The following is a 26,189-nucleotide window of genomic DNA, read 5'->3' on the forward strand; positions in this document are numbered from 1 at the left end:
ACTATTATCTGCTTAGATGATGACAGCACATTTCACCTCCTTTGTGCGAAAGAAGGGAGAATGCCAGTCTTAAATCTAACATCCACAGTTTTTCCTCTTATTTATGAAAGTGAGCATGGAAAACTTTTAAACTGATTGCCAACTTTTGGATCATTTAGCCTAATAATCTATTTGCACACCTCAGTCCTAGCTTTAAAAAAAAAACCACCTTGTATTTTACAACATTTCATTTAAAGTTCAGTACAATGTTCTGCTTAAAAATGTGTAAATCCTACTTTGTATATATGTTCTGCTTGTGAAAGAATATTTTCAATGCTCTTTTGTTCAGAGATAAAATACTTCATTATTTGATTTTTTAAAAGTAGAAATTCTTTCCCATGATCATCAAAATATTTCAGTAAATTCTCCTTTTTTCCTTACACAACAAAAGTTACAATTCTCCATCTGCAAAGGTCATATAATATTGTTTACTGGAAAACACCTAATTTTATATTGTGTAATAAATCCTCAGCTGCTATGATAGGTGACAATGTTGAAGGTTTAGTCAGAGGTTGGCTGTATCAATGTTTAATGTATCTTTCAATAAAAAAATTAGCACATGTCTTCAATGAAAATAAATGTTCTTACTTTATGCAGTCTGTTTTATGGGACTATTTAAATTATTTTTATTGCAGATTTATTATTCAGCTTAGTACCAAAGTTACCCGTCTTGCTTCCCCCAAGTTCATTTGCCCCTCCTGAGAACTCATATACATGAGACTACAAGATAGGTGACTTGTCAGGAAGTCCTTCAAACCAAGGACTTCATTGATCAGTCTCTTAGCCATTCTGCAACACCAGATATCAGAAGGGACAAAGCAACTTGGAGAAATCCTTAAATCACCAGGTGCCAAGACTCATCCATATTGAGACCCTGGAACAGACTTATTATATGAGGAGGAACCGAAGGACCAAACCCAGCTCCTCTTCCGATGAAGACTCAGGGCTCAGGAGACTCCCTGTGGGGCCATGGCTTTCAATCAGAACCTGACTCTCTAGTTCTAGAGGCCTTAGCGGAGGAATGCAGTGGACAGCAAGTGCAAGAGTGAGATGATCTCCTACCCTTCACTTAGCTGTCCCTAAACCAAATAGGGTCAGGCCTGAAACTGGCAATCCTAACATTGGAGGCAATAGACCTGCAAGGAGTTAGCCCTGCATAGGAACAGTGCCTGGCTTGAAACCCATACTCCTTTTGCAAGGCTGCTGCTCCTCACAGGGTCAGAGCTCAACAAAGGCTTTGCAGGGTGAGGCCCTAGAGACATTACATAGAACTGGTAGGACTGCTTCCTTGGCTATTTAAACTTCAGTCCCAGCTGTGATCCTTGCCAGTTCAACCTCCTCAACCAGACTAGCTCCTGTGTGAGACAGGATCCCTGTACTGCCTATATAACCCATCGCTCCATCTCTGAATCCCAAGGCAGTCTGCTAGTCCAAATCCGTTCTCCTAAGGGAGTGTTTCTTTTCTCTGGCATCAGGCCAACCAAGGACTAAGGGTCAGTTGTCTTATAGCCAGTTTGGTGTAGTGGTTAAGTGTACGAACTCTTATTCCCCACTCCTCCACTTGCACCTGCTGGAATGGCTTTGGGTCAGCCATAGCTCTGGCAGAGGTTGTCCTTGAAAGGGAGCTGCTGTGAGAGCCCTCTCCAGCCCCACCCACCTCACAGGGTGTCTGTTGTGGGGGAGGAAGGTAAAGGAGATTGTGAGCCGCTCTGAGACTCTTCGGAGTGGAGGGCGGGATATAAATCCAATATCATCATCTTCTTCTTCTTATACAAGGTGCTTTTCTCTCAGCCTCAACTTTCCCATCTTCAGTAAGGGGATAAAAATGCTGATCTAAATTGCAGGACTATGAAAAAAATGCAGGGCTATTTTAAAACAGAATATGCACATGTCACTGCACATGTACAAAGCAATTTTATGCAATACAAATCCAGCAGTGTTTGTAGAAGGGAACTTTCTGACTCCCCTTATCCTGTCATAATATGGTTGCCAACCTCCAGGTTGCTAACCTTCCCAAACCCCACTCTCCCCAGGCTCCACCCCCAAAATTCCCATCCCAGAGCTGGCAATGCTATGCCATAGCTAGTCTGGAAGAGGGATCAGTGGACCTCCAAGAACAGCATGGGAGTGAAGTGGGGTTCTGAGTGTTAGAGGGAAACCAGCAAAAGTTGCACAGCACACTTTCCTGTATGCTGGATATATACAGTCCATCCATATGGAGTATAGCACTAGGCTGCTGCAAGGCAGTACAGTAAGGAGCAAAATTTGTATCCCTGTGTGATTCATTCAGCAGCTAGGTTTCTCTAAGCTGGGCACTTAAGATTGTTGCTCAGTAAGTAGGCTCTACAACTTCCTGCTTGACACAGGAGAAAGCTTTAAATCCATACATTAATCAAGTATAGCTCCAGCCGATTCACCCATGAAAGCCAATTTGAATGGGAAGAGGGTATAGTTTGAGAGAAATCTTGTTTTTGTTTTTTTAATCCACTGCAGAATCAAAAATAACATATCAAAGATAGAGTTCTTTTTCTTCCAATAGAAAGTGGTGATTTTTGTTTATTAAGAATTAGGCAGGAATTTTATATGCTGTTGCTGAATCTTTCAAATAAATCTATTAAAGGTTTAATTATATCTTGATTTTATTTTTTTTAAAAGATTAACTCCTTGCAAGGCAAAAGATTAATTGGAATGATCAAAGCATCTTGGAAATGCTGCAGGAAGACATCTTGAGTTCCCATAACTAGAAACGTTCTGTTGTGCAACTTAATCCTCTCCATGTCTTCTGAATTCCAGGAGGTTCATTTCTAAGTGGTATACTGGACTGGATACTGTGGGAAACTTCTGCTAAAGGAAAAGGGAGTCTTTGCCTGATTTCTCCTCCTACCACAAACCTTTGACCCCACTACTGTTTCTGGGACCCCAGCCCCCAAGGAACAGTGTTTCTTGGACATTTTGGCCTGCAAAAGTCAATATTTGCAATGGGTTTCTCTACCAGTTTTCTGCCAGCTCTCTTAGGCACGTTACTTTTTTGGCTTTTTACACCCATGGATCTTTGTAAGACCAAGTCCTTAAATACAGTAGATTTCTTCATAAGGATTTGGACCCCAGTCTCAAGATTCTCAAGCCAGGAGGCAATGTCAAGGGAACGCCTCAGCTTCTGTGCTCTGTTGCTCCAGAGGAGCTGGTTGGCCATTGTGTGAGACATAGGGTTGCCAAATCCAATTCAAGAAATATCTGGGGACTTGGGGGTGGAGCCAGGAGACTTTGGGGGTGGAGCCAGGAGCAAAGTTGTGACAAGCACAATTGAACTCCAAAGGGAGTTCTGGCCATCACGTTTAAAGGGACCGCACTCCTTTAGATGCCTTCCCTTCATTAGAAATAATGATGGGGGCACCTTCTTTGGGGGTTCATAGAATTGGATCCCCTGGTCCAATCCTTTTGAAACTTGGAGGGTGTTTTGAGGAGAGGCATTGGATGCTATGCTGCAAATTTGATTTTTCTATCTCAAAACACAGCCCTCCCAGAGCCCCAGATACCCGCAGATCAATTCTCCATTATACTCTATGGAAATCAGTCTCCATAAAGAATGATGGAGTGCCCAGCAGACATTTCCGTCCCCTCCACTTTCTGATGACCCTGAGAGGGCCTCCAAACTGGGGGATCCCCTGCCCTCACCTGGGGATTGGCAACCCTAGTGAAACAGAACTAGATGGACTAGATAGAGTTTGTAGAGTTTGCATTGAGTGCACAGCAGCCAAGAAGGTCAGAGTGCCTGCTCCAGCTGCAACACCACTGAGGATGTTCTCCGCAGCTGAGAACGAAACGTCTGGAAGAAAAACTTTCTCCAGTAGAACACGGCACTTGAGCCCCGAAGATTCTACAAACCCTAATGATGTTACCAGCCGTGAAAACCTGAAATCTTTGAGGACTAGATAGACTTTGGTCTTATGTTTTTCTGACACAGACTGTTTCCCTGGGTACAATTACTTGCATCCATGGAGCATGATTTTTCCTCCTCCCTTGGAAGCTCACAATGTTCCCCATGCCTCCTCTCCCCCAGAAACAGGATGGAAGAGCATTTGGGCTGTAGCAGAAAAGGGGAGGTAGATAAATTTTGCTCCACAGCCAGACATCCTTGCACCTACAGAAAATGTAAGTTTGGAATCTGGATCCAACCTATGGGAACACTGAGTATCAAAAACTATGTAATTACATTGAATTATAAAGTATTTTCTTTTAAGTCAGCAATAATTAGATATGTTTTCATTGTGATAAATTAAAAACTAGGTGGAAATTGCTGAGATTTAGTGAGGCAGAGCCACCCTACGAAACGTCTGAGTGGTACAGTGCCTGCAGTCTCAACTTAGTAAAGCATATCCATTCACAACATACTCATGGTACAGGACTGGAATCTAGAGATATGGAACTAAGTAGCTTCTGATGATTAGGAAGTGGTGGCCACTGGTCATTCTGCAGAACAGCTTCAGAGATTATTCTTTGTATAGCAAATGCAATCGACCTGAACAATGTGAACTTGCTCATAAAACCCCACAATGAATCGTAATTCAATCATATTGAGTACTTTACAAATAAACAGACATTCATCCCAGATCTAACTCTTCCCAATTCAGGATTTTCTGTTTTGTAATTCTTCACCTGAATGATTTAAAAAAATGAGTATAAAGCTCAGTCCTGGTTGGCTGCACATATGGGAGGCAGCCCTATGCATCCTAGTTACCAGTCCTGATACTGATCTGGAGAGCTAGAATACCAGGATACCCTTGATGCTTGGCATTTACAGCCTGAGCACCTCCAGTTGAGTGACAGCTAGGTGGCTGTCCTAGAAGCCCATAATACCAAAGTGTCAGTACAGGATATACAGTAAGGGCAGAGACATCCTGACATAATTTTCTATTCCAATTTGTAAAACAGTAGGTAGACAAAAACAGAGATCCTGACAGTTGCTAGAGAAATTTTAAGGTGTTTCTGAGATCCTGACAGTTGCTAGAGAAATTTTAAGGTGTTTCTGTTCTGTTATCAATTAGTTGAAATTCCAAATAAACATTAAAGCCAGAAAAAGACTGTTCATTTGAAATAGAGAAGTTCTGGGGGTCAGACTATAATATAGGTACGTAATTTGCCAAACTTTTGTTCAGTTCAGTTTGGGTGTTCAGGCCATTTAAACCTAACAGCTGGGTTTAATGGCTGCCAGCCATTTAAACCTAACAGTTGATGAGCAGACCAACCATGCTGTTAAGTTTAAATGGCTTCCAGTCATTTCAAACTTACAGCAAATAGGCACACCCACCCCACTGTGAGGCTGAATTGGCTGCCAGCCATTTCAGTGCTCCATTTCACTTCCTCCCACTTGAAGGGGGCGAGGGAAGCAAAACATGGGTTTAATGGCTCACAGCCATTTAAACCTAACACGTTGTTATAAACTCACCACGTTGTTATGTTTAAATGGCTGGCAGCCATTTCAGCACTCCATTTCACTTCCTCTTGCTTCATTGGGGGGAGCAAAATGGGTGTATTTAATGGCTGCCAGCCATTTAAACCTAACAGCTGATGGGTGGACCTGCTGCACTTTAAATGGCTACCAGCCATATCAGTGGTCTGTTTCACGTCCTTCTGCTTTGAAGCAGAGGAAGTGAAACAAACTGCTAAAATGGCTGCCTGCCATTTAACCCTCCCTGGGCAATCTCCCCTCTTTCTCCCAGCCATGACTGGGAGAAAGAGGGATCCAAACTGGCTGGTTCAGGCCTTTTTTTGTTGGGTTCGGGGTTCAGTTTAGAAACAGTTTAGAACCAAACTGGAATTTTGGGGTTCTTGCCTATTTCTGTTTAGGTGCTTGGTCTGTGAACCACAAACCCATAGGAACTGAGAGGTTGATTTGTGAACCAACCCAATTTGTATCAATTTGTGAGCCATGTAAAGTTTCAGTCCCTGGTTTCTGTTTCCTAGTGCCTTCAGCAGAGAGCAGAAGGCAAGGCACCATTTAAAATGAACAGCTGTTTGGTTTAAATCACTTGGACCCATTTAAACCATTGCTTTCTGGTCCCTGCAAAATGCCCCCAGAAGTAGAAAGTATGGGTTTAAATGGCTCTGATTAATTTTACTCCCTGTTTTCTGGCAGCTCCCAATCATTTTAATCACACAGCTGAGCAATGAGAAGTTCCCTGCCATTCAGACCACTAAAGGCACAGGGAGCAGAAAGCAGATGTGAAATGGATGGGAGCCATTTAAATCCCTGTTTTCTGTACCCTGCATCTTTAGTGCTCACCACAACTTTTCATGTGGAGCAAAAAGCAGTGGTTTAAATGGTTCTCAGCCATTTAACCCAGGCAGCTCCACACCCTGCTGTTTTTTGTGAAGAGGCACAAACTGCTTGAAAATTTATAAAAGCTTGTGAAGGTTCTTCAGTTCACAAATGTTGCTTAGTAGTCTGGCCCAAATTCTTGAAGAACTTTCTTTTGTCAGCTGGTTTGTGCCCATTCCTATTGATTATATGTTGCTTTTCAGCAAGGTTCAATAGACCCTTTGGGGTGATCATGGATGAAAGACAAGCTTCTCTCTGAGTCTTCCATTGGATGCAAAGGTGTCATACTGCTCACAGAAAAAAAAATTCTATTCACCAAAAGACTCTTTATGTCAGTGAAAGATTCTTTTGTGAACTAAAGGGCACCTCTGAGTCCATGTATTTAAAATGGAACTTATGTATTTTAAAATGATGAGAAGAATAAGTTGGTGTGAGGACAAGGGATAGGCTAATTCTGATTAAATAAACTTTATACTTGGCAAGATTGACTCATGATGTGGCAAGATTTGGCTCATGATGTGAGTCATGTAAGAATTGCCTTTCACCATGAGTGATGTATAAATATTTTAATTAATTAGACCTTTGTCTATGGGATACTTATATTCTAAGGATCCCTTTAAGACAGGGGTGGGGAACCTTTTTTCTGCCAAGGGACATATGGATATTTATAACAGCATTCGCAGGCCATAAAAAACTATCAACTTAAAAAAACAGTGCTCCGCCAAGGGAGAACGATTCAGGTCGGCAAAATTAATACAAATAATTGTTTTTCTATTTGAAGTCATGTGGGGAGAGCCTAATTTGGCGCGCGCGCACACACACAGGGCGCATTGCCCTAGGCAAATGTGTAGGTCCAGAGGTTTTTTTGTAGAAAAAGCCCAGCAGGAACTCAGTAGCATATTAGACCACATCCCCTAATATTAGCATATTAGGTCACACACACATTAGCATATTAGGCCAAACCACCTGGGATAATCAAGTGGAAACTGAACTGTGGCAGTAACTTTTCCAGGCCCTGCAGCAATTCTGGCCAGCCAGCCAGGCCCCAGGGAGGCTGCCGCACAGTACATCTGGGCCCTGTGATCCCTGCCTGGCCCTGGGAAGGCTGCTGCACAGCGCGGCTGGGTCCCATGATCCTTGCTGTCCAGCCAGGTCTCTGAGAGGCTGCCACATGGCTCGGTTTGGCCCAGCAATCCCCCAGGGCCGCATACGGCCCTCGGGACAGAGGTTCCCCACCCCTGCTTTAAGATATACAGCTATGCCTTAATGTGCTGTGGCAATACATGTATGCTGTGGCCTGCAGTCCTTGTTCCATCCTGCCTTCCTAAGAGTTCCCAACTCCCTGAACGGGCTTTCTTTCTCTCTAGGATAACACACCACTGCCACTTGCCCCTTTTAAGGAATTTCCTACTGGGAGGGGCAGGACTCCCAGGTCCCCTTCTTAGTTCTGCCTCTGTGTCTCCCACTGCCCAACACTGGGCTACCACAGGGACAGTTTAATGCCTTGGGTGTCCTTGGAGGAATTATCACTTGCCAACCCCCCCCCCCCCTTGAGCCCCATTTAAAAGAGCATGTCCAAAATGGTGGAGGTCTATGTGGTACAGAAAACCACTCCAGGCATCAAAAGTTTAAAGTATTTATTAAAAAGAAAACATTTACAAGCATACTTCTAGCACAGCACCAGATTTGAGCAAGGAAAACAAAAGAAATAGGTAGAAAATGCAAATCCTCTGTCCCTCTTGCTATACATGCCCTATCTGATGTTAAAATAGGATAGGCTCTCTTAGCTTAGCTGTTCTAGGTCTTTACAGAATTTCCCTTCCTTTGAAGCTTGCTACTCGGTGGGCACATGGTCAATACGGCTGCCTCAGGAGTTAACGGTCCTGTGCCCTGTTTGTAAGCCAAAATGCCCTCAAAATGAGGATGGGGAATTGTAAGGTGGGCACCTGGCTTAATCAGGATCTTTTACCTTTGTATACAGGATTCCACATCCAGAAATTAATGCTTAAAAAATATTAGGGACTCTAATTAAGTAAAACAATTAAAATTTATTCCAGAAAAATATAGGCTTACATACAAGATAAAATATTCATAAAATCATTCATACAGTCCTAAGAAAAATAGAGAGAGAGAGAAACACATGGGTAGACGAACAGGGTGATATTTACCGATCATAGTCTTCAAGGAAGGCTCCAATGGCGATGAGTGAGGAAGTGGGAGAGGGGACCCGAAACTTGGCCTTAGAATCGCGGATGGATCTAGACAGTGGAATTGGGATACTGCTAGAAGCACACATGTGGAGAGCTGTGTTACAGGTTATATAGACTACCTTAAGCCCTTAGGGGATGGGAGGCACAGGGTGGATGACAGGTGGTCAGCTGGTACATGACCTCAGAAAAGGGGAGGCTCTGCAGTGACCATAAGGGCTGGACTTCTGAAGTAGCCAATAGCAAGTTAATTGGTGGCACCTAATTGGGTGCCCATGACTGACCAATGAACAAGCTTGGTCCAGGGGTACCTGGTTGGACTTTCAGGTTGCAATGGACCAGGGTGAGGCTCCAAAATGGGGGAAAGAATGGGGGAAATTACTGGGTGGAGGTGTGCTTGAGTTTACCAAAGTTATCTAAAAAGGTGACAATAGATGGCCAAATCGCTACCTAAGGTAACACCCGGTTTACACAAAGGAACTTGGCTCTGGCTGAAGATGGTCTTCCTCTTGATCAGTCTTCTTCTTGGCACCAGTCTTTGTCTTGAGTTCCATTAGACAAAGGCCTAGGTGGTCTGGCAGGATCCACACCTAAGATAAGCTTGATTGTCTTATGCAGAAGTTGAAGCAGCTGTTGGATATGGAGTCAGGAAAACAAGATGGATTCTGGTGGTGTTAGCCTTTGGTTCATGGAAACAGGCTGGAAACTGTTTGTCTGTACAGTTCATGGTGGCATGGCTTCTTTTACTGCAGCGGCCAAGACTGGGCACACAAGGAGCAGCTGGAAGCTGCTAATACCCATCCAGAGATGTAGAATGCTGCTGCAAAGCTGAGGCTTATAGTATCCACATAAGCCTTAGAAACCATGGGCAAAGTCCACTTCTTAGAGCAGATGTGTGCGAGTCAAAACTCCAGGCACCCTGGCAACCATACTGGTGATCACGTTGTCCATGTGTATGAAAAGTAGGGGGCTCTTTCTTACATGTTATTGCCTGAGCATCCTAAAGAAAAGAGATTTATTTCCTGTTGCACTGAGATTTTATTATCTCTGTCTCCCCTCCCACTTAACCCGTCAGCCCAGGTCAAGGCGGCTTTTTCTGTTGTCTCCAGGAATCTACTTCCTCAGCCTGTCTAGAACTTGGCACCTCCAAACCTATGTTTCCTGCTTGGACAAGGAAGGTAGAAGGGGGTGAGCTTCACTATCCATTAGCATGTGTATGAAGGTGAGCCTAGAAAGTCATTGATGAACTTCCTCCTTCCCAGAGGAAAGAAAACCTTTTAAAATGCCAAATGGAGACTCACTGCTTGACAACCTCCCAGAAGAGTATACATTTTGTCACACGCTTAATAATGAACAGCATTCTTTTCTTACACATAAAATTAGCTATCTATACACCCGTCCTTCCTCTGAGGAGCTCAGGGAGCTCTTTTCTCTCTTCTTTTTGACCTCACAACAATGTGCAATAGATTATGTTAATGCTGACTGACCCAAGGGAGCTTCTTGGCTGAGTTTGGACTTGAACCTGGATCTCCCAGGTCCAGATCTGACACTCAAACAACTGCATCCCACTGGCTCAGTTTCAGGCTACATATATTTTATTTTATATACTCTTTATACAGCCAGTAATGGTCATAAAGGTTTTTGATAGCTACAGGTCATATATATTTTTAATATATATAAAGGAAAACTTGAGCTTACTGTTAGCTGTATTTTTTCAGACATTTAAGTTTAGTTTTGCTTGATTCTATCTACTGTCCTGTCAGAGCCATTCCTCAGTTATTCCCTTCCACACTGTACAGGTAGCCAAAGAGGAACCTTAAGAAAGCTTTGGTATTACCTACAGGGGTTAAGCATTTCATGTCAAACTCTAGCATTTTGTATCAGATAGCATTTTCAAAGATGTTTACCCTGTTCAATTACCTGTTTTTCCTTGCATGTTATCCTCCTTCAGTGATTTTACTATCAGCTTGAGATACTACACATTGTATTTATTTCTTTTATTTAAAAGAGTAGATGATACCAACCTTGATTGTCCAATGGTCTGATTCAGTATAATTGACCTTCATGTGTGGGGCCTATGCCTTCCAGAAGACTGTGCAAAAAGAGAAATGCAAAGAACAACAACACCCGTGGTAGGACCTTTAAGAAAGCTGAATGCTTCTTAAAATCATTGGCTCACTGCCTTTTATTTATACCACGACAGAATGAAAAAAAAACCCCTCTTTTTCAGGGGGGGGGGGCTTCCCCTATAGCAATAACACCCCTCTGTTCAGAGAAGAACTCTTCACGTGGAGTAAGAAAAATCTTGCATACAACAAAATGTTTGTTTAATGCATTTCTGTGTATGAACTACTTTACATTTCATATATATATTCATGCTGGAAGACCACAGCTTGCTCAAAGACTATCCAAGCCAACTCTAGAAACTGAAACAGAGCACACTTAACCACAGCAGCATTCAAATTAAACTTTCTACCTTCTCTGTATCAACAGAAGAGCGGAGCACAATGCTCTAACATCTCCAGAAGAAAGCATTACCATCCCTCCGTTTATTATTTTCATCTATTTATACTTAATCCATTATAAATAATGTTAAATAGAGTGTTAAATTACTTCTGCTGATTGCGTTTCTGTGTTGTCTGTGTGCTTCTCAATATCCTTGACACTTGTTGAAAGTCTTCTAAATTATGTTTTAGAATAATACTTAAACTAAAAAAAGACTGAGTCTGGCACATGTTTGGGTATATTCTGTTCTGCAACCTAAGGTTAGCAAAGTAAATTACTAATTCAGGGGGTGGGGGAATACTTTTCAATTGTTCGTTTTTTTCCACAGCAAGGACTTTGCTTGATAAATGAAATTGTCAAATGAAATTTAGATGTGATCAGGGTTTGTGGGGGTTTTTAGCAGGAACTCATAGGAATACAGTTCCAGCTGGCTTGGCATCAGGGGGTGTGGCCTAATATGCAAATGAGTTCCGGTTGGGCTTTTTATACCAAAAAAACCCCTGGATGTGATTAATCACCAGCTACAGCAATTTGCTAAAGACTCACAGGGTGCAGTACATACACATAAGTTTAAAAGTGTCACCCATGCCCTTCTGAGTCCAGTCAATGGGCTTAGAAGGAATAACTCTGCTTAGGATGATACTGTTCCTCTGTCATTTTCATTTTGGTGGAAGGAGCAGCTCTTTGTATGTAGATTTGCCTCCCTCTCTGACATGAATGAGTAGCCTATGTGTGCTTGAAAGACACATGTGTACTAAATGCATATGAATATGAATATGTCCCACTTTCCACAAATTCACAAGTAGAGCAGTTTGGATAACCTTTCTTTTAATACTGCTCTCTACTGTTCTAAAGGAGCTGCTGGTTAGGTTCTACGTTCATCATCAAGGAAGCCCACCCACCTCATTCTGGGCAGAGGTGAATGCAACAGCTGCTGAAGGATCTTTAGCAAAGTGATGAAATGCTTCCACAAGCTTGAAAAAAACAGAGAACTGGATAGAATTTTATCCATATTGTCATATGAAAGCAGTTCCCAAGTAACATTAGTTACTGTCTCTTAAAGTTACTTTCCCAAAATAGTACAGCTTGGGATTTATCTAAGTTTATAGACTGTAAATTCAAGACAGAGATAAACATAGCACAGGTGACTTTAAAATTAGATTAGACAAATTCATAGAGAATGTTCTATCCATAGTTATTAGGCATGAGGGCTAAATTGAACCTCCATATTCAGATGCAGCATACCAGTTGCTGGGGGTGGGAAGAAAGTCAGCTTTAGCCTCTGTGCCCTTGCTCATGATCTTTCCACAGCTTCTAATTGGCCACTGTGAGAAGCACAATTTTGGCCTAGAGGGAATGCTGGTCTAATCCAGGAGGACTGTTCTTATTTACGGGCTCCCAAAAGGCTTTAAATGGATTATTTTCTTGTTATCTTTAGGCTCTTTTATTATTGGAAGGAAGTTATCCTGCATCCTGTCTTCCCAGAAAAAATGACACCAGCTGTCAGTGCTATTGTCCTACTCTTGAGGATTTAAAAAAAAAAAAAAAACTCTTGTATCAGTTACACATTATAAACCATCCCAGTTATTCTGATGGCTTTCAGATAGCATTGTAAATGTTGTCTGAAAACACAACAGAGACCAGGATGCCTGAATTTTAACTATAACCTGTCTTCAATTATGCTCTTACACAAAACTTCCAGGTAGACGGAGATACAGAATAAGATAGCACAAAGATAGCGGAAGATGAATCTGCTTGAAATGCCTGCTCCTTACAACTGAAGTTTAAAAAATTATTAAATTCTTTGGTGTATGCCAGATTTTTCGGTATACCCAAGCTTCTCTTACAGGGCTCATAAAGGTGACCAGAAGAAATACTGTAATCAGATCCCCAGTGTGTGATAAGCCTTTAATGCATTATAGTTAAGGTTGTGTAGTGCACCAATTTGGTACAGCCTAGATTTTACTACACCATTTATCATAGAAATGGACACCTCACAAGTAGGTCTAGGACAAGTGGAATTTGGATAGAGTAAAAACCTAGCTATGAAGGAACAGCCATCTCGAAATGTGCTTAACTGATGTTTATGGTCTCAATTCTAAAGCGGCTATCCTGGGATTTTTACACTTTATACCTATGCTATTTTATTTTCTTGATAAGCCAAGAAAGCATCATAGTTTTTAAAATAAGGTCTGTTTTGCAGGGTGTTTCATCTTCTTCCTGCTCACAAACATGTCACTGCAGTTTCCTCTTTCCATTCCAGGAAGCATTAACCACTCTCTGTTGAACTAGCTGCATAGCTGTAACAGTTGATAAAAACTGTGCTACACGTGCCACTTCCATGCAAATTCTAGTAGTGACACAGGCTTTCATTCTTTTTAGATGAGAATGCACTGGATGCTAAAGACATCTGTAATATTTTTTTTTTAATTATAAGCAAGTAAGTAGACCATATACAGCGGCTAATTCCACATCAAGCCCTCAAAGAGAAAAAAAACCTGCATCCTGTGTTGGTTGTAGGAAGTGCCATTAAATGCCAACTTCATCTAACCTTCATCTAAACTCTCAAACAGCTTTAAACTCTCTCATTACTCCTTCTAAAAGTAAAGTGACTGTGTCCAATTTAGAGATGGGCAGAAACCAGGAAAATGTGTTCTGGGAGTTGTGATGTGCCCTGTCACGATCCTAGGCCATTGAGGCCTACAGGCTCCAGAGAAGACTGTGTAGAAGTGACTAGTGGGTCTACATCTTCCAGGATTCCTTCTGTCCCTCTGATTCAGTCAAAGCAGTTTTGGAGGGAAAACTGGCCCAAAGGAAGGTGGGACCTGAGATGAGAGAATAAAAGGCCAAGCTACAGACAGGGTGTGTTCTCCCTGGAAAAGGCTGCAGCAGAGAAGGCAGCAGGAGGGAATCCTCATCAAAGGAGGATCAGTGAGTCCATTGAGGTTAGAAGAGGGGAAAATTTAGCTAGTAGCATCAGGGCTTTTATTTCTTTGCACCAACTTTACCGTTTTTCTATATTCTCTGTGCACTAAATATTTTATTACCCGCTTGTTCATTTTGAGCACTTATAATAAATTTCTTGTTAAACTGCCTGGATCTGCATGCCTCTTCAGTCACAAAAACAAAAGATGTTGTTAAGAAGGAAGACACAGGGTGGGTGCTCTAGGCGCTCCCAGACAGACCCTTAACAGAGTGGTGGCAGCCAGTAGAAAGCCCTTCCTGGTCCCCTCCTGTGTGACATGCCCTGTTCATGAATAGGCTTCCCAACCCCCCCCCCCCGGCGGGGGACCCCAGAATTTGCAGCCTCCTCCCCCGCTCTCCAAAAATCCAGAAGCAGGGGGGGGGAGAAACGGCACAAATTTTGGTGCCACTTGCTCTCGGCCAGTGAGAGAAAAGAACATGCGTGTAGGCTTCCCAATCCCCAGGTCCCAGCCGGGGATCCCCCATTTTTACAGGTTTCTCCCCACCCCCAGCCAGCTGGCCAGTGGGGGAAGCCCCACCCCGACAGTCATCATGTAGTTGTAGAGCTCCTGCAAATTTAGAAACGTGCAAACTGATCTGTTTGTAAAATGTGTGCCTTTAAGGCTGTGCAGGAAACAGGAAATAGGAAGGGCTTCATTGGAAAGGGTCAGTAATAGGTTCCATGGAGAACGGTCCCTCCCTTTCTTTTGCTTTCGTTTTCACAGCAAATAAAGTTCTGCAGGAAGAAGATCTAGTAAGTATTTGTGTGTGAGAGGGAGGGGGCAGGGGATTCCCTGGTTTGGAGGCCCTTCCCCCCCCCCTTTAGAAAGCGTGGGGGGAGGGAAATGTCTACTGGGTACTCTATTATTCCCTATGGAGAATGATTCCCATAGAGAATAATAGGGAATTGATCTGTGGGTATTGGGGACTTGGGGGGGCTATTTTTTGAGGTAGAGGCACCAAATTTTTTGTATAGCATCTAGTGCCTCTCCCCAAAATACTCCCCAAGTTTCAAAATGATTGGACCATAGGGTCCAATTCTATGAGCCCCAAAATATGGTGCCCCTATCCTTAATTATTTCCTATGGAAGAAAGGCATTTAAAAAGGTGTGCTGTCCCTTTAAATGTGATGGCTAGAACTCCCTTGGAGTTCAATTATGCTTGTCACACCCTTGTTCCTGGCTGCACCCCCAATGTCTCCTGGCTCCGCCCCCAAAGTCCCCAGATTTTTCTTGAATTGGACTTGGCAACCCTATTCATGAACCATGGACCATCATGAATTTTGGTTCAATTTGTGAGGCTTGTAAGGTGGTAGAATGGTTCCCCACCTGTCATTTCCCCAGAAAGCACTTTCCAGGGCACAATTTACTTGGGATACTGTAACTTGGACCCCATAAATGCTTTACCCTCTGAAGAGAAGAATCTCCTGATGATCCCTGACCTGAGTGAAATCTAGCTGCCCTCAACAGAGCCAGGGCCTTTTCAGTCTTGGTGCTGGCCTGGTGGAACTTCCTGCCTAATGGCATCCATGTTCTGTGGGACCTACCACAGGGCCTGTAAAACAGAAATGTTCCACCAGGCCTATGGTTGAAGGCAGCAATAGTTTTTCACTAAGCTTAGCCTCCCTCATCTCCCCTTTCCCCCACTGAGCAAGAACATAAATTGGCATCTGGAATAGTCATAGAACTTTTTGTTTTAACTGTTTTAATCTGACTTGCATTTATTGAAATGTTGTTCACTGATCTGAGTCTTGCATGCAGGGAGCCTTGCATGCAGTCTATAAATAAAATCAAATAAATAATACTTACCAAACTTGGAGTACAGGTAAAAGAGAGGCAGCTGGAGATCCCCTGTGAGTTTGGTGTCTCTAGTTTGCACAGGATCTGTTCTATATACTCCTGAACCTCCTATGCCTGTCAAAATGAGAGTGGTAATTTTGAAAGGTGCAGATTCAGAAGCGTATAGAATGGATCCTGTGCAAGTGAGAGACATCAAAGTTGCAGGAAATTTCTCCTGGATGCTCCTCTTCATGCCCTTCAAATTGTTGCTTTGAAGTTTTGTAAACATGTTGAGTGGAGATAGTCTGTCTAGGAATGTATCCACAAGACTAATCAGGAATACAGAAAAAATTATGACAAAGGAAAAAAAGAAAGCAAAAAGGAAGAGGCTGATGAGGCACAGAATGCTGATAGTAGATTAGGGCCACTTAAAAGAAAGCCTTGCCCCCAAATAACTTGTAGAGTCCTGGGTGGATGATTTTAATGATGGGCATTTCCAAACTATTTCTTGTAAGCTTCCAGCTTGGTCTTCTAAATTAATTCTTCAAAAAGACCTCCTCCTACCATTAGCTGGGTACTAACATTCCAAAATCTGGAAGGAAATTCCAAGCTAGCAGGAGAAGATCTGCCATTAGCTCCTTTCAATGAAATTCTAACCAGTTATCAAGATATTCAGCCAGCATCTGGAACTATACAAACCTTCTGGCATCTTAAAAACACCAGTACTCACCACTTAACAATAAAGTGCTGAAGGGTATTGGTTTACAGTGACTCATATTTAAACTTCTAATAGGGTAGGCATATTAGACTCTTCTACAGAAATAAGTCATCTTCAACATGAACAGATTTATTGTGACATAAGCTTTGGTGGACTGCAGCCCATCTGCTAAAGTTGGCTCTAGTTCATATAAGCTTGTACCACAATAAATTTGTTAGCCTTTAAGGTTGCCACAAAACTTTTTCACATTTTAAAGACAATTTAGCTATTCAGTTGTTCCCCTGCTTCCAACAGTGCTGCCAAAAGAAGGACTGCAAGACTTCATTGCCCCAATCCAACCAGCTATAGATATGCTTTAGTCACTAGCCAGAATTTGATGGTGCTATGGCACCTAGGCTACATTGTTCTCCATGCACTAAAATATGTTTCAAACTTCTACCTATAAAACACCAGAAGCTATCTTCTGTCAACAGCAAGTCCTAAGATTCTATAAAGAGGAGAGATGTCCAGCTTTATATAAACAAGGCAAACATATTAACACCTTCACCTGGAAATGGCTTGGTCCACATACTGCAGGTATTTAAATAATTAAATCAATTTTAAGTATTTATATCCTACTTTTCTTCTGACCTAAAGGGGGTTAGATCATTACATCAGTCCACAGAAGCATATATAAATAAAAATAAAGTATGTAATTAGTCATTACTAATTGTCTTCTTTGTGAGCTAGCAAAAGCACTTTGGAGAAGGCCCACTTTACAGGGCTCTTGAAATTCTTTGCAAGGCTGGGGCTTTCTGCATGTCCTTGAGAAGACATGCCTCCCCACCTCCAAGAGCAGCCATTAAGAAAATCTGAGCAGAAACAATTTTCACCAACTGAGTGAAGGAGCTTAGGTGGCTGGGTTTGCAGAAAAGTTTTACCATTACAGACATCTTTAACTGTAATTTGCACACCTTGAATCTACTACTTTATTAGGTATTGCTGAGTATGCAATCCATGCCCAAATCTTAGCTGAGACAGGTCAGCTTTCTGTATATGATTCTTGAGGGATTCATTTGACAGCAGCTGCTGCTATACACACATAGCAGATAATTAGCTGTAGTGCTGATCTGCTGATCTGTAAGAATGAAGAAGCCAAGAAGACCCTACCCACCCATCCTATTCCCCTTCTAAACGGTTAGTAAGTACTATTACCAATATTTTTCTAACCAGGGATATTTGAACACAGTCCTGGCATCTGGATCAGTGGAGGATTCATATGTTCCACCCCCATTTAACTCTGTGTATCCTCATTCATCAAGGAAAACATGTTGAAACCTGTTTCCATGCAAATCTACTCCTAAATGGACTATGGCTGCTATAGACAGATTCTGAATGCATTTCTGTATGTTCATTGCAAGTAGTAATTAACTTATGCTAATCATACACTGTGCTGCAAATATTTGAAAATGAGAAAGCTGGAATATTGACATTTGTTACATTTTAAATCAAAATATTTTTAAAGTTTACTTGTTAAGTCCTATTGTTTTTGAATAAAAAGATTTATTATACCCATTATTTGGAATTCAAAGAAGATGCAAATTAAAGTCTGTGTATATTACAAAATTCTTCAAAGGAAAAAAAATTGTGGGATTTTAACTTCAGTATATACCTGACAAATACACTTGACTAAATTCTTTTGACCATGGGATAGCATTACTATTTGTGAAATTATTACTATTCTGAGCCCAACAGCTGAATTGCTGGTGCCACACATGCTCAGGGAACAAACCTATGCAGGTCTACTCACAAGTAGATCCCATGTTATTCAGTAGGGTTTACTCCCAGGAAAGTATCTTTAGGACTGTAGCCTTGGTCTGCTCAAATCCAAGTTAATACAATTTAAACATTGCAATCTGTGCAGCTGTGCAAAAATTAATAAAATGAGAAAACATTGGAGAGATAACACTTTACATTTTGGATATAAAATTAAACTATGTCTCAAAAGGGGAGGGGATGAATAGTGCTGCTAGAAATGCCCTGCTCATTTCAAAAACGGAGTCACTGAGCACATAAGCAAAGTTTTTCTTCCCCCAGACTCTCAGTCAATAGTAGAACTAATTGAAAACCTATAAATTCAGTACAGAGCAGCATGTAGTCTCTATCTAACTCTGCCTATACATCAATAGGTCATTCTCAGTTAATTAAGTGAAGGCGTAATCAGCTTAATTTATGTAGTCCAGGGCAGTTAATGATATCTTAGTACAGTACCTGACGTCTGGCCTCCCCATATAACTTGTAGGATGTTCCCAGTCCATTCTGCCGCTCTTCGACTTTAGGTCCTCATTTTTCACACACGGCTCCTTGTCCAGCTCTTCATTCTGAAGCCATTAAATCAAATGCTCTTGAAGCTGGAGGTAAAAGAAAGCCTAATTAAATTAGCAAGTTACTGTACTGACCTTACAGTTCATGCTTATTATGAATATAGTCTAAGGTAAAAAAATAGAATACTGTAGCACAAAATATAACCTGCAGGACTTCAGGAATTTCGCACTGCACATGATGAGATAACTGCAAAAAGAAGCTTGACAATTTTGAAGAATCAATCACATCCTGAACAACAGATACAAATATATGGCAGAATTTTGCAGCGCTTTCTTTTAAGTGCAGTTGAATCTCAGTAATTTTAAAGGTGGTACCTCAGTGGGAAGGGCATCCTTGGTCTGTCGTAGCAGAAACCACTTCCTTCTGACTGTCTCCACAGCTCGCCTTCGTTTTTTGAAGCTGCAAGTTTACACACAAAGACAAACCACAATGTCAACCAATTGGACCTCACTTAAGGAACCGAGGAGATCGATTCACAAAGCAAAGGATGAACAGGACCCCATTTCTGAAGTACGTTGCTCAAACTGCTCTTTCATTAAAAGATGCTCTCCCTTATTGATTTTGGCTTAAGTAATGAGAAAGCTTATCCAAAAATCTTTAGCATTTGGGCTCAAGTTAAGGAAATCAATACAGTCATTTCCCATTTGAACTGCATATGTGAGTTTTATGTACGAGAGACAAGACAAAGCCCAAATCGGATAAATCGATAGCCTTGTCAATAGAACATGAAGCTGACAAATGGCGTTTTTAAGCAATTAAAGTGAGCTGTAAACATACAGAGGTTAATCAGTTACAGTGCTGGGCTATTAACAGTTTTTAATTTATATAAATATTATATACCATAGTGAATCTTGGCAAATGAGCTGGTGTAAGCCTGCTTTTAGGACTATAGCTCAACTGATCACTGAAAAAGGGAGCAAGGTTTGAACAACACCTGTATTTTCCATTTAAAATAGATAATAGGCCATGTGCCCTATTATTAAAAAAGATACAGTTCAGAGATGCTAATGAAACCACAAAATTCAGAAGATAGTTCCACAGTGAAAAGTGGCAGACCTTAATTGCTACAGAGAAGAAGGCTATTTCTCAAGGAGGCCTTTGTTTCTCAGGTCTTCATTCTTTTCAGTGATGTGACCTACCAGTGCAAGAGAGTAACTATTTGTATTATGCAACATTTTTAACATTGATCACTGCTACTCTATATAGAAATTAGACCTGTTGCTAGGTACATTGGCATACCTGCTTTTAGGATGCAACTTAATACAGCTATTCTAAACACTTTTCATGACTGAAATTATACATGCATATAAATTTAGTTGAGCTTAGTATATTTTTATCAGTTTTTGTTTCTTTTTAAAAAAATCTTTGTCATATACTTGAGGTGACTAAATCACTTTGGTCATTGGTTTCAGTGGGAAACATGTTTCCAGCTGTACTCCCACACCTGCAACACACATAACCACATAATTGTAATGGAAGTTTGGGGAAAGATAGCAGAAAAGTTCAGATGAGTTCTGGATGGATGGGAAAGTTTACATTCTCCTAGTCTTACTAACATGGCAGCCATTATCCCTTTTCATGTCCTCCCATTCACATTTTTAAAAAATGCATATACCCCTTTTGTTGCAGAGATTCAAGGTGACTGGCATGCATCTGCAACAATGAGGGCTAATGATACATAGAATGTTTAACATTATGATGATATAACACTAGTCAATTGCTAATTTTTAAAAACTGGAAAAATGTGGTGGCATGCAACGGCAGGGGCTGTAGCCAAGGGACTCAGGCAAGAGGGAAACCTGCCTCAGGAAGCCCTTTTAATGCTGCACTGTATTGGTAGCTGCAGCAGCAGTGTGGAAACCACTCAAGACTTGCCAAGTAGGGGGGGGGGGGACCCAAAAACCTAAGTTAGCTTATTTCAGCATTCTTCTTCCAGACCCTGCCATGCAATTTTTTGCTACTATTAAGAAGGCTTACTTGGAAGAAACTTATGGTTTCAAACACTGAGGTCAGGTGTGAGAGGTTTCACTTCACTTCTACATATATACACATTCCTGTTTATATGTGATGTAGTGATGGCTATCTTCAAGTACTTGAAGGGCTGTCATATAGAGGATGGTGCAGAATTGTTTTCTGTTGTCCCAGAAAGTCGGACCAACAGGTTGAAATTAAATCAAAAGAATTTCCGGTTAAACATTAGTAAGAACTTCCTGACAGAGTGGTTCCTCAGTGAACAGGCTTCCTCTTGAGGTGGTGAGATCTCCTTCCTTGGAGATTTTTAAGCAGAAGCTAGCTAGCCATCTGACAGCAATGCTGATTCTGTGAACTTAGGCAAATCATGAGGAGAATGGGAAGGGCTGCATCAGTGCTTCGTTCTTGTGACCATTTCTTACATGCCCAGGGAAATGCTAATTGACAGCAATTTTCCCCCAGGCCAGTTTGAAAAGGGATCCTGGAAGCTTTTGCCATCTTTTGGCCATGGACCAGGGGTCACTGGGGCAGTTTGTTTGTGGGGAAGGTATTTGTGATGTTCCTGCATTGTGCAGGGGGTTGGACTAGATGACCCTGGAGGTACTTTCCAACTCTGTGATTCTATGAATGTTGGATGGGCTTGCATATAACTGGGTATCCAAATCTGCTTTTATCTGAGGAAAGATATCTGATCCTTCTCCAATTTTACCTGCCTCTTCCGTGGTTGTATGTTTATAAGAACATAAGAGAAGCCATGTTAGATCAGGCCAATGGCCCATCCGTCCAACACTCTGTGCCACACAGTGGCAAAAAAATTATATATATATATATATATATATATACACACACACACACACACATACACACTGTGGCTAATAGCCACTGATGGACCTCTGCTGCATATTTTTATCTAAACCCCTCTTGAAGGTGGCTATGCTTGTGGCCCCCACCACCTCCTGTGGCAGTGAATTCCACATGTTAATCACCCTTTGGGTGAAGAAGTACTTCCTTTTATCCTTTTTAACCTGTCTGCTCAGCAATTTCATTGAATGCCCACGAGTTTTGTATTGTGAGAAAGGGGAAAAAGTACTTCTTTCTCTGCTTTCTCCATCCTATGCATTACCTTGTAAACCTCTATCATGTCACCCCGCAGTCGACGTTTCTCCAAGCTAAAGAGTCCCAAGCGTTTCAACCTTTCTTCATAGGGAAAGTATTCCAGACCTTTAATCATTCTAGTTGCTCTTTTTGAGGTGCTGCGACCAGAACTGCACACAGTACTCCAAATTCGACCGCACCATCGATTTATACAGGGACATTATGATACTGGCTGATTTGCTTTCAATTGCCCCCCCAGGCGGAATAACGAGACATACACAAGATTGGATTGAAGGGCCACTTTATTAAACTCAACGGCAAGGGCAAACATGGGGAACAGGTAAAGCCAGGGGTCAACGCGACCACCTCCTAGACCTGGAACTGGGCGAGCCCCCTGAGCCCCGGGTATGAGCCAACTAAACGGCTCAGACCCGGCCGGCCCGGCAACATGATCACCTCACCTGAGCTCCGCCATCCCCACAGCCTAGCAGCCTAGGATGCGGACACTCACAGCATGCCGGGATCCCAAGACTTCCTGGAGCAACCTTGGGCCGTACAGCTTGCAGTTCCCCAGGGAAGCCGTGCACCAAAACGGCGCGATGCAACGGGAGCTCACCAATCCCCAAAACATAATCCCAACACAAACTGCCATGGACAGCGCCAAGCCTCTGCTTAGGCCGCTGTACCCCAACTACAAAACACCAAGAAGCCCTTGCCGTAAGTCAGCTAAAAATAGCTCATTGCCCTTCGAAGACGGATGAACACCGTCATCCCTATATAATTCCGGGATGTCGGATAAAATCGAAGGATGGGGCACATAACCCCCAAGACCCGCACAAAGGGCTTTGCGCAGGGCCCTGTTCGCCTTAATCTGGGCGCGCTCCAATCCAGTAGGGTCCCAAGCCGTGCGCCAAACGCGGCGCGGCAGCATGGCCGACCATAAAATAAGGACACCCGGCCACCTTCTGCTTATTAAGGCCAAATCCGTCTGGGCCTGGATCGAAAGGGCCCTCCCTTTAATCAGCCCCAAATCGTTCTCCCCCAAATGAATTACCAAAATCTGCGGGGGGGGCACTTAGGTCGCTAAACAAAAGGGGGAGAAGACCGGGCCATCTCATACCACGACAGCCCTGCCAGGTGATGACAGCTCTGTCGCTCAGGCCCAGCTGCGAACCGATCGGAGTCCTCCGGGCCTGATGCGCCGCCCAAAAAACAATGCTGTGGCCGCATATAAGGATCCTTTTCCTCCGGTCACCAGCCACAGCACCTAGAAGAAAAAACTATTAGACTGCAGAAAGGGGGGTGAAACAACCAACTTGAAACAAATCGCTTGGGTCAATGGGAAAAAACATCCTAAGACCGCAAAGGCCGGCTATAGGAACGGTATGCCCCAGACTTCCAACGCCCAACTCGCCGAATGTCTTCGCCCCCGTAGCCTAGTGCTGCAGCAGTAGAGGCTGCCCCAATTCTAAATGAATGGGTGCCAAATTTGCGCCCCCCAAGGCCCAAAAGCTGCAGAGCCCTGCTTGTGATGGTCCAAAACTGGTACTTCGTCAGAGGAGCCTCGTTGGCGTGGCGGAAAAGGGGGCCGTCCAATGACCCACGCAATTCAATATAATGCCTAATAGCGGCAACAGGGCATAACTCGCGTTCCGCGCACGAACCCACCGTCACAGTGCAGCCATGCTGCTTCTGATCTGTCTTCGAACGGCGGACCCGGAACGACACGCGGTCGCTAAATAAACAAACGTCCCCAAACTGCTGGGCCGTGGCCGAAACATCGTTGCGGGAAAGTGTTACGAGCTCCGATACCCTAAAAGCTCCAAAGAAGGCCGTCAAAGTGGCACTGTGAAAAAGAGCCTCCTCGTAAGGGGAACCACAAACCAGGGCCCAGGAGGCATGAAGCCCCTTAAGGATGGAAGGTGAAATAGGTTGCCGGCCATCCGCACGGGGTCCGGACTCACGGGACCAACCCTCCAACACCTTCTGTATGCGGAAATCCTTAGTATCATCTCGATACCCCCTGGCCTTACACATGAAAGCAAGTCCCGTGAGCTGGCCGTGGATAGATTTCACCGATAGGCCCCTATGCCTCTGATACACGCAAAACTGTAAAAACTGGTCAACAGGAATGGGCCAAACCTCAGGTAAACCGGCCCCTTTTCTAAAAACCACAAATTGGCTGGCAGCCCGGTCATACGACCTTTGAGTGCTGGGCGCAATCGCCAGATGGATTGCCCGGCTTACTTCCTCCTTCCAATCAGCCATAGATCCGCCGGGATGCGCTCTGGCAACAGGTCGGCCTCCGGGGCTAATTGACGGAAACGGTCCATCTGTTGGCGAGACAGAGCGTCCGCCACCCCGTTACAGATGCCGGGAACATGCTTAGCCAAAAACAAGATGTTCAATTGTAAACAACGTAACGTGAACGCCCTAACGAGCCGCATAACGGCAGGGGACTTGGAGGTCAAACTGTTAACAACATGAACAACCGCCATGTTGTCGCACCAGAAGTGTACCGAACAATTGGCCAAAGCCTCTCCCCACAGAAAAACAGCAACAACGATTGGGAAGAATTCGAGGAAAGTCAAATTCCGGCACAACTCGGAATCTAACCAATCCTGCGGCCATAGCTCTGCACACCAGTGCCCGCGGAAATAGACCCCAAAACCAGTGGAACCGGCGGCGTCAGAGACTATCTGTAACTCGGCCTCAAGCTGCATATCGGCCCGCCAGAAGGAAATGCCGTTAAAGTCCCTTAAGAACGTTTCCCAAACAGCAAGGTCCTCCTGCATCTCCCTCGTCACTCGGGTGAAATGATGCGGTGAGCGCAAGTTAGCCATCCCGTCGCAGAATTGCCTCAAAAAGGCTCTGCCCGGGGCCACCACCTTACAGGCGAAATTCAAATGACCCACCAACTGTTGTAACTCAAGCAAGGTGACCTTGCGCTTACTTGACACCGCTCGCACCCGAGCAAGCAAACTAACTCGCTTGTCTTCGGGCAGTCTAGAAAACTGGCGCACCGTGTCCAACTCGATGCCCAAAAAGGTGAGCACCGTAGTTGGACCCTCGGTTTTTTCTGTAGCCAATGGAACTCCCAGCTCTTCGGTTAGATCCACGAAGGCGGTCAACAACGAAAGGCACTGCCCAGAACCCGCGGGGCCCACGAAAAGAAAATCATCTAAGTAATGAGCTGTGTCGCGTAAGCCCGTTCTAAAACACAAAGCCCATTCTAAAAAAGTACTAAAGCACTCAAACGCGGCGCAGGAAACTGAACAACCCATAGGCAGAGCCCTATCAACATAATAACTACCTTCAAAAGCAAAACCTAGAAGATCAAAGTCCTTGGGGTGAACCGGGAGGAGGCGGAAAGCTGATTTTATATCGCACTTCGCCAACTCCGCGCCCCTGCCGCACCGCCGGACAATTAGCACTGCACGGTCGAAGGAAGTATACTTCACCGAACAAAGCTCCGGGGGAATTGCATCGTTTACCGAACTACCCCTGGGGTAAGAAAGGTGGTGGATTAACCTAAATTCACCTACAGCCTTCTTGGGGACAACCCCCAGGGGGGAAACCCTAAGGTTAGGCAGGGGGGGGATTTGAACGGGCCTAACACCCGACCCTCAGAACACTCTTTCTTGATCTTCTCCCTCACAATACACTCAAAACCCTTAACCGAACGCAAATTGGGAGCAAAAAACGGTGTCCGGGGGCCCTGAAATGGAATTCTAAAACCAAAGGAGAACTCCTCGAACAGGTAACGTGCATCGCAGGAAAGGGGGTACAAGCTCAACAGCTGCCTAAGAACCGTCAGCCGAATGGGGCTGGGACCCTTTTCCAGGGGGCTGCCCGGGCCCGCCGCCCGTCCGCTTGCCGGGCCACCGCTGCTTGGACCTGGTGCAGGCGGTGAAAGCGTGAGGGCCTCCACAGATAGGGCACTCGTGTTTATACTTACAGCCCTTCCTGGCGCATGAGCCTTGGGAGGTGAACTCCCAGCAAAGCAGCCGTGGCTGAACCGACTGCCCCGCGACAGCGCGGGCCCCAGTAAAGGATGCAGCCGATGTCTTCTGGACCAAATGGCCACTATCAGATCGTTCCCCAGCGTTTGGTTTCGCAGGGGCCATAAGCTGCAGCCAAAGCTGCTGGTTAATCTGATTCCACTGAAGACAAGGATTAACCGCTGCACGCATACGAAACTGTTAGTCGTACTGGAGCCAAGCGCCCCC

At 43.7% G+C, this 26,189-nt stretch overlaps 1 long non-coding RNA gene across 1 annotated transcript in view; it reads right to left on the reverse strand.

Annotated features, from left to right (window-relative positions):
• The window catches only part of LOC132574718 (uncharacterized), a 124,374-nt gene that overhangs the window by 26,492 nt on the left and 71,693 nt on the right, over window positions 1-26,189 (reverse strand). Inside the window, exon 2 of the long non-coding RNA XR_009555641.1 lies at window positions 18,781-18,920. This is a non-coding gene — a long non-coding RNA (uncharacterized LOC132574718). The remainder of the gene's footprint in view (window positions 1-18,780; window positions 18,921-26,189) is intronic.

The sequence above is a fragment of the Heteronotia binoei genome, chromosome 7 (genome assembly GCF_032191835.1).
Source record: "Heteronotia binoei isolate CCM8104 ecotype False Entrance Well chromosome 7, APGP_CSIRO_Hbin_v1, whole genome shotgun sequence".
Lineage (NCBI taxonomy): Eukaryota > Metazoa > Chordata > Lepidosauria > Squamata > Gekkonidae > Heteronotia > Heteronotia binoei.